The sequence below is a fragment of the Pholis gunnellus genome, assembly GCF_910591455.1.
Source record: "Pholis gunnellus genome assembly, chromosome: 2".
Lineage (NCBI taxonomy): Eukaryota > Metazoa > Chordata > Actinopteri > Perciformes > Pholidae > Pholis > Pholis gunnellus.
The window spans coordinates 5,495,284-5,508,761 of NC_136536.1; positions in this window are offsets into that span (position 1 = coordinate 5,495,284).

Sequence of the window (13,478 nt, forward strand, 5' to 3'; positions counted from 1 at the left end):
TTTTGTCTCGACTCCGCACCGCTAACAAACTTTACTAATCTGTTGAATGCCGTGCACAAGACCTAAGACGCCCTGTTCACACATCAACAAGAAGATGATTTATAGCTGCAGCTGGTAACTTTTATAAAAAATAACTTACTACATCCTGACAGTAGTACATGAGACGGCCCATCTGTGAACATTTCTGTTACTGTATTGTCCATCTCTTGCCTTAAATGTTTTTATCTTAATGTACTGTCTAGCTGTAAAAGGATGGAGTTGAAAACAGTCGAGCCAAAACCAAAGCACCGCCCACCGGCCAGATCAAACGTTCTCATTTTACAGCTAATCCGTACATTTAGAATAGGTTTCTGAATACATTTGAGGTAAGAAATAGGCAATACAGTAACAGAACCTTGGTTCATATTTGATCAACGCTGCGTAGTTGGACAGTTTGGCCGAATTCACGAGCTTCATGAGCAGTGATTGACAGCTGCGTTAGAGACACGGATGTCACACACGTCTCACATACTACTGTCAAGATATAGGTACAATTTAATTATTTCATATGATCAAAAGATATCTTTAGAAAAGTTAACCAACTGCAGCTTAAAGAAACGTTGGCTGCGACTGTAATTTAACTCTCTTCATTGTCTGAGCTGGTCCAAGAACCGGTGCGCTAACAGATACAACGGCAGCATAGATAATGCAGAGAAGCAAATGGCATGTGCGGAAGACGAGGCTGACGATATTTCGAATCCGAGCAGAGATAAAAGCTTTCAACCCCAATCACACCGAAGAGGCCTCATCGCACTGGCAACATCTCCACCTCGATCATCACCGTCTTCAAACACAAGACATGTTAACCCATCATTATTTTATAATTCACCTTTTTGTCACATTGGAACCCCTTCTGAAGTAATCCTGTTTGGAGTTTTGGTGGTGGTGCCGCCCTTTGTTTACATTAGCATCACAGATTGTGCCTTTAAACAAGGGTGGATGTCTGTTATCACTGCGGACTTTTCTGTCCACTCCAATGAAAGCAAGTTAGCGAGGTCTATGTGATCCGACAGTAAACACACATGCACTGTGGACACACGTGCACTGTGGACACGTGCGCACTGGACTTGTTAACCGAAAAACCGTTCTCCTCTCCGCACGTAGTTGACAGGCCTCCAGTAAAGGCCTTGTGGAGAGTACGTGTTAGCCCAGCGCGATCTTTCTCCCGATCTCACCAGGGCTAAAAATAACGCCATCTCCACACAGAGAAAAAAGGAGGGAGGGAGGACACAGAGAGGGTGGAGGGAAGGGAGAAGGTGGCGATGAGAGGAGGCGCACAGTGAGAAAACAACAATCAAAGCGAGAGGAGACAGGCGGAGGGGGAGTCGAGGTTCAGGGAGGAAAAGAAAATAAGTCATTAATAATTTACCTGGAGGACACTTCTACTGCGACCTTTAGCTCTGGTTGTTGGTGGTCAGCAAAGAACAAAGTGTTATATAGTGTTGTAACTCTTTTACATGATCTTCCCGGTGTGTAGCGCCTGTAGCTCCGCGCCCACAGCGACTGGCCAGGTGTGCTTAGGTACTTAGAGAGCATTCAGACCCAGAATAGCACTGTGATGAAACAAAAACAAAAGAAAGTGTAATATGTGATCCAGGAAAGGGGATTTGTGTAAAAGATTCATGAATTTCTAGCCGGCAAAACACTGTGCAGTGGTAGACAGGATTTACCATTTCTGGGAAGGTTTCCATTTCATTTTGATTATTAATTTATTTTAGGCCTAAAGTCCAGTAAAGACTCGCTACATAATAAACAAGATTTCATGGGTACACACTTTGCACACGCATCACTTTGGCTAATGTTGTGAACAACAAGGCCACACGCACAACTACTACAACCTGCAAACAGAATACGCACCGCACACCCTCACCCGGACCCCCTACCCTGTTCACATTAACAGTGATCTAACAGGGCTGTATGCAGATTTATTCAAACATTTCATTCCTGTATTCTAATCTGTTGGGTTAAGTTGTAGAAATATACTTTCGGGGACGTCTAATAGCAGGAAGTCTATTGTTTCATAGACTATGATTCTGTACAAAAGAACCCCAAAAGAAACCGGGGCAAACGCTTCAATAAAATCCACTAAGTTTCCCCACTTCAAACAAAATAAGCTCCCCATAAAAAGATATTTTATATATTGAAATATAATTGATACACTTTTTTTAATTTGCATGGGTTTATGTCTACCGTACTCTTGACTCTACTCTACTTCGCTGTTTTTCTGATTGTGTCTCTTCCCCTTCTGATCTCACTTCCACAGCTCTCCCTGCAGCAGTGAAAGCCTTCAGGTGTTGTAACCGTCGCTCTTAGTCCAATAACTGTTTTGTCCTCGCTGTAAGAAGTCCGGGGCACAATACCCACTCTTTTCTTCATTTTTACTGTGAAGTGTTGAAATAGCTGTCGTGCTTTTAGCCTCAAAGGGCTAAAGCACGCAGTATGCTTCAAATGAAGTGCTTGTTGGATTGTGTCTCCCCCTCCACACCTTTCCAAAGTCGGGATTGATTTGGTCTCCATCCCACAGTTTTTTTTTTACTTTCCGAAAAAGAGAATCAGACAACCTACACTCGCTTCATGCAGGATGCCGTTTGTACAAATGAGTGCACCATGACATTCTCTGAGGAGAGAGCGCCTGCACGCGTGGACCATTATTCCCATTTATAGTAACACAAGTACACTTTCACCTTCAGACGTGGTCGGATGAAACTTTGTAAGAACGAAAACTGACATTTTTAGCCCCTTTGAGTCAGCCCCAAAACTTTGTTGGCCGGAGTGGCCTTCGTTATGACGAAGCAGAGCAAAGCTTAAACCGTCAGGAGAAAATTGAATCTAAATCACCGAACGGGAGTTTTGATCGAGGACTTCTTGCTTTGTCTGAATAACGACAGCAGGTATTTCATTCGACAGGAAACCCGCAGGTAGCACACTGTTTTTAATCCTGCCAGTTTCTGTGTGTCACCTTGAGTTGTCCGACACCTCCTGCAAAACAGTGAAACACTTCCAGAGGGTTTGATTGGTAAACCTGGAGACTGGTTACAAAGCTGGTTACATGCTGACAAGTCCGTGTTCGTCATCACCGATTTCATTCTTTGCTCTGCTGCCTGCTGTGTATTCTGTCACTATACTTGTCCTTTACTGAGAAACACATACAACAACTCTAGTCGGGACTAATTTGTGCCTTGCTCTGCGTTTAACTTTTGTCCCGACCCACTTGAGCTGCACAAAGGAACAGAAATATAGCCGGAGGTGTTAAGGGGGAGGTATTGGGTAACTTGTTGCTGCGTGATTATGGTGCTATGACAAACATTGTGCAGGGTGTTGTGTTGTTTCTCCGAGCTTTCTAGAGTTTGTATTTACCAACAAAACCAAACCGAGGTCCCGGCGAATGGCGAGGGACACGGCGATGCAGATCGTTCCTCTGCTTCACAGTTTCAGTTTGCTTCTGCTGCACAAAAGAGAGGTTTTTGGTTTAAGTGCCGCAGGGAGGGTGTTGGGGGGGGGGGGGATTTCTGGCAGCAGAATAATGGGGCAATGCGGTTGACATTGTTAAATTTCAAGTGTTTCTCTAACAGTCCATTTGCTGTGTAACCTTAAACCCTGGGGAAACACCGCGGCCTCGCTCCCTCAGTCAAGGTGCTACAGACTACTTCACTATTGCTGCTCAGTCAGGGATGTTTTACACATGGTTTGAAATCCCATATGTGTGAGAATGCGAGACTTTTACACCGATAGAGTGTCTGTTTTCCTCTAAAGGTAACAGAAAAAAACAATAAAATCAATATTTTAACCTGCATGACTTTGAGCCGAGGCTCTCAAAGACTTGACCGTGTTCACAGGCGCACATCGTGGATTGTTTTGAACCAAAACGTCTTCTTACACCTTCACTACCAACCTGAATTTGACACTGTCCTCTCTCTGACCTAAGAAGTGGCCAAAGAGAAAAGAGAGAGAAGGAAGCGTTGAGAGAGCGATGGCCGAAAACACCACTTTGGAGAGAGAAAGAGGGAGATGTAAGGTGATCTGCTTACTTTAGACACGCAAGGTGTTTTAATTGCTGCTGGTTGTGAAAAGATAAATCTCAGTGAAGAGGAGATTCTCCACTTGTTGGTTGGCTGTCTGTAGCAGAAATTTAATCCAAGTACTTTTTTGAATATCTTTGGGCTTTGAACGTGTTCGGTCTTTTTTGGTTCTGAAAAAACAAGCAATTTATAGGAGGGATGCACCGATAACAGGCCAGATACAGGGATCCGTGACAATAGGGATAATATATATATTTAATTCAAGTCTACTCGAATTTAATATTTTGATCTCAATATGTAGATTTTTCCTTTTTAGAAATGAATGCTGTCTGTATCGGGACCGAAAAAGTCAAATTGTGCACCTCTAATCATATACATTTTTGAGGTGCTTGCTCAGACTTGAATCTTAAAAAGAAATAGATGTTTTAAAGGCTAATATGTCCTAAAACTCCTGTATGAGTATAACAAACAATACTCATACAGGAATAAATAAATAATAATTAATAATAATAATTTGTTGGGGATTATTTAGAGTTTTGGATTTGGTGCTCTACTGTGTGTTTACTGTGTGTGTGGGATTGACTGAAAATAAACTAAAGTGCCCATGTTCACAGTAATGAAGGAACATGTCACTCAGTGGAACAATTTGCCTCATTTGAGCATTTTTTATAGTTTTTGGACAATAATTATACACAAATATATCACAAGACATTACCTGATAATGGTATACTCTTGTTGTTGGTAATAAAGGGATTTGTTGACGGTGAGGAGAAATATCGAATATCACTGGACTTGTCCTTTAAAGTGCAGCTGATTGTAACGGACATATTTTATTTTCCGGGTGGAGAGCGGGATGGAAACACGTCGTCTGTGAGGAGAAAGTCAGCTACAGGTGGAAGGAGGCTATACATCTCGTGACGTCTGTGAGTCTGCTCGTTCTACACTTCATCTTGTGATATTCACAGCCTGCTGCTCTCATGAGCATGTGTGTGTGTGTGTGTGTGCCTTATTATCGCAGTCAGGTGGATGGAGGAGAAGGAGGGGGCAATGGTATGGTTGATAGGGGGAGAAAAGAACAACAGGGAGCTTCTTCAATGACCGTGGCTGTTAATTAATCAAACACGCTCATCCACACACAGACAGTGATGAAGAGGCTGGAGAAACACACACACACACACACACACACACACACACACACACACACACACACACACACACACACACACACACACACACACACACACATAAACCTAGTCTCCTTACAAGAGGCTTGAAGCCATTCTACTTACCGTCGCCAGCCATGCCGACTCTGCTCGCTCTATTTGCAGAGCAGCCCCTCCCCTCTCTGATGCTATGATCTAACTGCAGCCTCCCCCTTCATAGACACACATACACACACACACACACACACACACACACTCTCTCCACGCTCACATGCCTGCACACACAAACACACACACACACACACACAGAGGGGTGCTTATACACCCACCAATCAGCATGCTGCTGGGCATGTCTCCACACTCTGTGTGTGTGTGTGTGTGTGTGTGTGTGTGTGTGAGAGAGAGTATTTATGTGTATGCTGGTTTGATCAAGTGACACGGACGGTGGACTCGTGTGTCAGTGCCGTGACGTCCACCGTTCATCCTCGAGGACGAGGCTGTTGATTTTGTGGTTTTCGACTCACGCATCTGTTTGGGAAAGCAGAGGAAAAGTACTGAAATGCAAAATACCCGAAACAATAAAGCCTGTATCCCCCCTTTCACTATCCCCTTAGATCAGCAACAACCATGTTTCTTTTTTTTTTCTTTTTTGTGTCCTCTGTGATGAAGGACGACTAAATATGCAGCTTTAAAAAAGGTGGGAAAAAAAACAAGAGAGTTGGTGGAGAAGCAGAGGCGAGCTTCAGATCTTTACAGTCAGATTCTCTGAGTGGGTCAAAGTTCCTCCAGCAGCCGGAGACGCGTTCTGATTGGCTGCGGAAAGGTGAAATTAAAACCACGGTAAACTTTTGACCTAGCAGGAACCGGGAGAGGAACGCCCATCGCTGTAGCGAGAGTGAGCTTCTCCCTCCTCCTCGCTGCTCTCCCACCAAACCCACCCGTCCCCTCCTCCTCCTCCTCTCTCTTTCCCCCTGTCTCGCTCTCTGTCTCACCCTTTCATTCCCTGTCTGTCATTCGCTCTTGTTTTGCTCTCAAACCATCTATCCGTCCCCGTCCCCCTCCCTCTTCTATCTCCAGCTCTCCTTCGCTGTCTCTCTCTTCCCCCCCGCCCCCCGATGAATTTGTGCCTTGCTGCATGTACAGCCGGATGAGACGGAGGGAGGCAGAGAGGGAGGCAGAGAGCAGGAAAGAGCTGGGGGAAGGGTATAGAGAGAGAGAGAGAGAGAGAGAGAGGGAGGAGAAAGCCAGTGGAGGAGGAGGGGGAGGGGGGGAGTGGAGACAGAGGGAGAGGAGCAGTATAGAAGGAGGAAGGAGAAGACACAGGGACAGAAGGGCAGGAGGAATGCAGCCTTCTTGCATGTGCGCCGCACAAACTGTTCCCTGTTAGAGAGGAAGAAAATCTAAAGAGGAGTGAATGTATAAATAGACATGTAACCGTGGCTCTGACTAAGATCTGCTGAGCAGCAGGGCGGGGAGAGCCCATTTTTACTGCTAATGGTTTCTCTCATTACACATCAGACGGCTTTAGGGGGGAGTGTGTTTATGTGTGTGTGGCCGATATTAAATGATTTCATGAGCAAACTAAAAGAGCAGCCCTCCCGCTCGCTGCCTTGATGCTGCGTGCATGCACGTAGACACGCGGGGCTTGCGGCTGCATGCTTTTGTCCATTAGCACATTATTCCACTACTACGGAGCGTGTTGGAGTACCGTCTACTGTAATTGTACCTGCTGTTCACAAGTTGATAATCTCGTGGAGACGCCTCGAGTCGAAGTATCGGTATCAGGGTCGATCCCGGGCTTTAACGGATCGTTATCCGCTAAACTAAAGTGTTCAAAATCTGATCTCCTCTTTACTGAACTCTGCTGTGTTTTAATCAGATTGTGTGAATGTTAAAAAAAATGATTTCGGCCCACCTGTGAGTTCTGACAGTGAGATTGCAGTAACGCATGGATTCGATGCTAACAAATCTGTTAGCCTCTCTCTCTCTGTCTCGTGAACATTCAGGCAGCAGCAGCTGACTTTCAAAGCCAAGTTTAAAATGACAAGCGTTGATTTTCTTTACCTCTATAAGTAACTTGATGGCAAGCCAACATTTTACTTGGCTGTTGTCTGGTTCACATGCTCTAATGCAACACTGCAACAGGCTACAAGTCCTTTTTGTTGCCCGTAGTGTGAACAGCAGCGGCTGTATTCACACCGAAATCCCGCGGTGCAGCGGGAACACAATTCCTCACATTCAGTTGGATGTGTGAAAAAAAGAAGAAGAAGTTGAAGATGGTCAATAATGTAACCGGCGACCCAGCGCTTTACCACCCAGCCGTGAAGAAACAAAAGACGTTCATCGTCCTGCGGTTGCTTGCTGTTAATGGGCCCTTAAGTGACACCTGATTTGAAAATGCCTCAGTTTCGAGTGGACTGTTTCTTGTCCCAACATCTCCAATAAAAGGGATTCATTTTTTCTCAGTAGTTTGAGTCACGTCAGTTTCAGGAGTTGCTTTATGCATCAGTAATTTTAACTCCTCAACATAATATTTTTGAACCCGGATCTTGATTATTTGGATCAAGTAGCTTGTGAAGAATCATGTATGTTAGTGTTGGTAGTCTACCGCTGTCTTTTAAGTAAATAAAATGATTGTATCGCGTATCAGCAGATGCAAATAAATGAGACTTAATAATAAAATAAAAAATAAAAAACTTGGACCTCACTGTAATCTAGTTAGGATGTAGAAGTTATAAATGTCTTCCCCCTCTTGTGCTGCACATGTGCATGAGATGGCTGTCATCAACGAGATGGCACATACGCAGAGGGCCGTCAGTTTTCAGATTCTAATGCGATTGAAATAATCCTTTTTGGTTCGGATTAAGCTCTGCGATGAGCGCACAGCATCCGGCGGGGAAAGGTGTGGAGGAGACGAGAGCCAGAGCCGGTCGTCTGCGATGAGCGGAAGCAGCAGCAGCAGGAGGAGAAAGAAAGAAAGAAGGCTTTTTTTTCTTGGCTTTCTCTGCCAGTGGAGAAAAAAAACAAAAAACAGTGACTTAAGAGAGGAGGCTGTGGATGTTATTGAGTTAACAAGACTGAGAGGGAGGGAGAGCAGTGGGAGCTGAGAGACCGGCTCGATAGATGAGTGGATGAGGGCTGCGCTGTGGGGCTCTGCCTGCTCCTGCTGCACAGTGGGCACCATATGGTGCCGTAATGTATAGAGCGCACATCAAGTTTGTCCTGCCTCTCAAAACCGGCTCCTTTTTCCTCCCCCCTACATCCTTCCAGCCAATTACGTCACTCAAGACAGCCCTTTAGATAATACACACACACAATGCCCCCCCCCCCCCCCCCGCACCATCTTCAAGATAAGAGGCACCCCAACAAACCTTTGGGTCCACACACAAACACACAGTTAGATAAGGGCCCCATCCCCCTCTAATGGGAAAGAGGATTGATACCGACAGAACATTTTTTTCAAGATGTCACCCTGCTTATGCTTCCGCTTTAAATATTTAAAGCAACCATGGATTGTCCCCCCCCCCCCCCCCCCCCCCATTGTGTTATCAATGAATTGTTGATTTTCTCTGATAATGCAAGTTTGCAGAAGCAGCAGAGCACAGAGGCGAATGAGAGGATCCCCAAACGTATACGGCTGATGCATGCTGATGCGTGCTGACAGTGATGTGCGTGCAAGTGAATGCGAGTTGATTTTTGTGATTGGGGAATATTGTGTGCAGGGAGGGGATCGCTTTCTCCCGCGCGCTGTCGTTCTGGTTTCAAGGTGTGTCGGCTGCTCTGTGACCGTGTTTGTTTGTGGGTGGTTATGCATGTTGCCATGCAGCTTCCCTGCCTCTCCGGCATGTGCTCGTGTCCGTGGGAGTGATGGATGTCAGGCAGGCAGCTAATGTGATTTAGATGCTCCACCCGGGGTGTGTGTGTGTGTGTGTGTGTGTGTGTGTGTGTGTGTGTGTGTGTTTGTGTGTGTGTGTGTGTGTGTGTGTGTGCGCGTGCGTGTGCTGTCCACATGTGTGCAGCTGAATCTGCAGTGTGTATGTTTGTGCATCTACCTCCCTCCCTCTCTTTTTCTCTCTTCTTCCTCCACCCCCTCACCCCCATCATTTTTTCCCTGTGCTGTGCAGTTTTTGGACTCTGAGCAAATAAATAGAGGGAGGAGGGGACAGGAAAGGGGTGGGGGGTGGGGGGGGGGGGGGTGTAAGTGGTGAATCTGCTTCCTCGCTGTCACCGCGGAGAACGAAAGCGCGAGGAAGGAGGCGATGAGGAAAGTAGAGGTGGAGGAGAAGATGGTGTTCTCTCGCTAAGACCTCACTGATGGGTTATTGTGAGCCAATTATGTCCCATTCCCACTGAAGAAAGTCTCACACACTCCTAACACACTCACTCATCATCACACACGCGCATCAGCAGAAGAAGTGCTCTTTCTCCTGGCAGCTCGAGCAGTGAAGGGCTTGACTTTTATCTGCATGCAATTATTTTTTTTTAGAGAAAAACACCTTAACAATGACATACAGTTCTTTAACACCAACGACACTCTCCTTTTTTAGTTTTTTTCAATGGAGCTTTCAATCGTACGTCCCTGTCACACATCAACTGTCGACTTAAAAAGTAAAAGTACTCATTCTGCAGAATAATTGCCATGCCGAGTGTGATATTCTGGATTATTATTACTGATTATTTTAAGGGGTTAACACGATTTCACTATTAATGCAAGTTAGTGTGGAGCTAAATGTAACTGATTCATAGATTTATTTATGGGTGTCGGCAAGTCTAATCTTTAAAAACGCATCAGTTAATAAGCTAATCATATTTCCTTTATGTAAAATCGTCATCTGCTAAGTCACTCGTTGCTTTACAGTAGAATAATAGTAAAAAAAACTACAATATTTACCTCATAAATGTATTGGAGCACGAGTGTAAGGAAGCAGTAAATGGATGAAATACCTCAGAAGTGCACCACTGCATACACCTTTGTGAGGCTGTCATAGTTCACTCTGGCGATTCAACATGATCATCCTACATTGAGTATTATTAAAGAGATTATTAAATAGTAATAATGATAACAGTAATTATAATAATAATAAAGGGATAATGTGTTTGATAGTTTATTTTAATGTTTTGCAGCTTTATGAGTGCATGGGTTTTAAAGTTACTGTAACAGCACAATGAGATGATGAGATATTTCCAGTTCAGTTTATTGGAGTTTTTATTGGATTCAATATTTTGATTATTTAAATGTTCATCAGATGGTTGATAGTCCCACAGAATGAAAAAGCGAAGACTTAACGAGACCCATTATTTGTCTTTTCTCTCAGTGAGTCAGACAAGAAGTATTGAGATGTTCCATTAAGTATTAAATCTCTTCAGCGGCAGCCTCAGTAGCCCACAATGCAATGCAGAGAAAACTCACCGCTAATGCTGTTTACACTTCTTGTAAGAGCTGAAATGCTCCGTTTTCTTTTTCATCAATCACTTATTGCTGTACAAATGTGTGCAACAAAATATATTTTTATTGGTGTTGTCCCCTTTTATGCATAGAAAGCGGTTCAAAGTGCTCTACACAAATATGCAAAAACATTCAAAACAAATGCAAAGAGTGCAGTTTGTTACATTTCCCGAAGGAAAGCAACCTTTTCTTTAAAGATCCTCTCCAGACAAAGGTTTAAAGTGCATCTACTGCTTCCGTCTCGTCGAAAAAATCCAGAATCTTCTTTGAGCACATGAGAAACTTACAACAAAATGAACTTTGCACAGTAATCGCTCTGCAGAGTGAAGGTCCAACTTCCAAGTGAAGTGACAATAAGCTAAATGCATTTTCGAGTGGAGCAGAACTTTACATTCTGCCTTTAATCTTCAGAACTACACAGTAACTACTTTTATAGTAAAACACTTATCTGTTATTATTGTATCGTCTGGAGGTTGTCAAACAGGTATATCAGGGTTGTCTGGTCTTTGTAGCCATGGCAGCACAATGCCAATCAGAGGCGGGGTTAGTGATGGAGGGGGCGTGTCTTATTGATTGACCCGTTCCACTAATTAGGCCCGAACAGTCCAGAAGTCTGTCCTCCACCTTCAGCCTGTATGGCCTCATTGTGCCTCTGCTTTCCCCTCATTTGTAATTCCTTTCTCAACCAGTTGATAAAAGAAGGTGACAACTGTTTTCCTGCGATCCCGCTGCACTTCTTTCTCTGCCCCATGTGGCCTGTAACGAGGTAATTCACTCTTTGTGATGACAAGAATGTTTTAAGTATTAACCAAAGCTCCAGTCATTCATCGCTCTCAGATATGACAGCCTTGCCTCTCGGTCCGCAGTTAATTGCCTCACAGAAATGTTCCCCTATGTTATGATAATGCACAGCTCTCCTGCCTGATGGCTCCCAGTGAGGCGTTTTTATTCAACCCAGGTCTCTGCCTGACTGAGCAGGCGTGTTAGACCGCGAGTTTGATACAAGTTGCACACGTTCTGACCCTGAGATTTTTTCACACAAAATGAGTCCACGTGTGTGTTGTTTTTCTTCCCAGTTCAGCTGAAGGAGGCCGACGAGGACACGTGTGGTTTACTGTCCTTATCTTATCCGGGCCGTATGTTTGCTCAGCAACATTACTTTCATCACTTCACATTCAAGTAAACGTCCGTCCCGTCTCTATACTCGCACGTTCGGCACGTGGACGGGCTCACGTGGGGAGCTGTTGATGATAACATGCGTGATTACAGTTTAATGACCTCTGCCCTGTCCCTCGTTTTCTGTGATGCAGTGCAGCTCTCTTTATTAAAGGAGGAAGTTCATCAAAGTAACATGGAGACTCTCATCTGTTGTGTGACGACACAATACCTGGCTGTCTAAACACTAATTTACAGTGTCAACGTTGACCTTGTTAAACTCTAGAAGAATAAGCCATTTATTTAACATAGATTATGTAACGTTGGAGAACGTATAAATGCAGACGCTTTCGTTCAAGGTGCAAAGTCAATGAACGGTTTCAACACTCAAGCTGTTCTGTTGGCTTTTGGACTCTTTTTTTTTTTTAGGTTGGTTTTTCCTTTATTAATATGTCACCGATCAGTGTATATCAGTATATGTCAGCATTATCACACCACAGAGTGTCTCCAATGCAAGACAGTAATGGTCAAAGTGGAGCTGCAGATCGCCATCATGTGAAGCGGACTGGTGTTTCCTCTTGCGAGTCCTTTTTGTTCTATATCAGCACACCTCAGAATAAATTATGGTGCTGACGCCATGGCCACTATGCGAAGGTAACAAGAGAAGCTGTTTTTCAAGCTTTTATATTCTATTTTTAAAAGTTTAGCTCATATTTAGGTCAGTTCTCACCAGTGATGGAACTGGTAATGAAGCATGCAATATGCAGTTTACAGCTATATTTCCCAACATATGATTTTAACGACCACCAGCCAAGTGGTGATAAGAAACAGATACGTTCCACGCAAATGGTAGCGTTAACTTTTAACTCTGCTCTGATATTGCTTTCCATAGCATTACATTACATTGGACTCACAGACTGACAGACACACACTATCTCCCAACACTGCACTACTTTAAGTAAATGTATGGACTAAGCATCGCTACCACAGTGTGCAGGTCTCAGTTGTAATCCTGTACCAACGTATTTTCCCCATATTGGACTAAATCGCTGGAATAAATGAGCTTTACAGACTCACAAAGCCCAGTTAGGTAGCACACGTTTTGTCTTTTCAACAGTGGTCCGCTAAGGTCATCTGGAGAAATAGGAAAATAAATAGAAATAAAGCACTGTTGAGGACCAGCGGTGCGTGTGCGCAGTGATCCCCTCATTGTTTTGATCTTCAAACGTTGTCTTACAGTATTCGATACCCTGTGAATTCTAAGAGAAGAAGAATTGCCTGTTTTATTACATTGAGGGTCTGCTTGTACTCAAAACAGATGTTGCGCCGTAAAGTCATTTTAAGGTGGCCTTGAGCTATTATTAAAAAAAAAAAAAAAAACCCTAACACAATGATTTTTGTTTCATTTCTTTTTATGGTTCGTCCTTTCTGAGTGTTTACTTCGCTGCTCGTGTGACTGTGGATCCATTGTGCTTTTCTTCTGTAGCGTGGTGCAGTGGGCCGTGAGTTTGGTTTCCTCTACCTTTTTTTGGAAAGGATGAGTCATGCAAACGGCTGTTTCCTTTTTTGAATATGTAAATGAGACTTTGATGGCAGCCTACAGCAGACACACCCTGGATGGCATGGATGAGTTTTAGTTTTAGACCCGACTGGCCT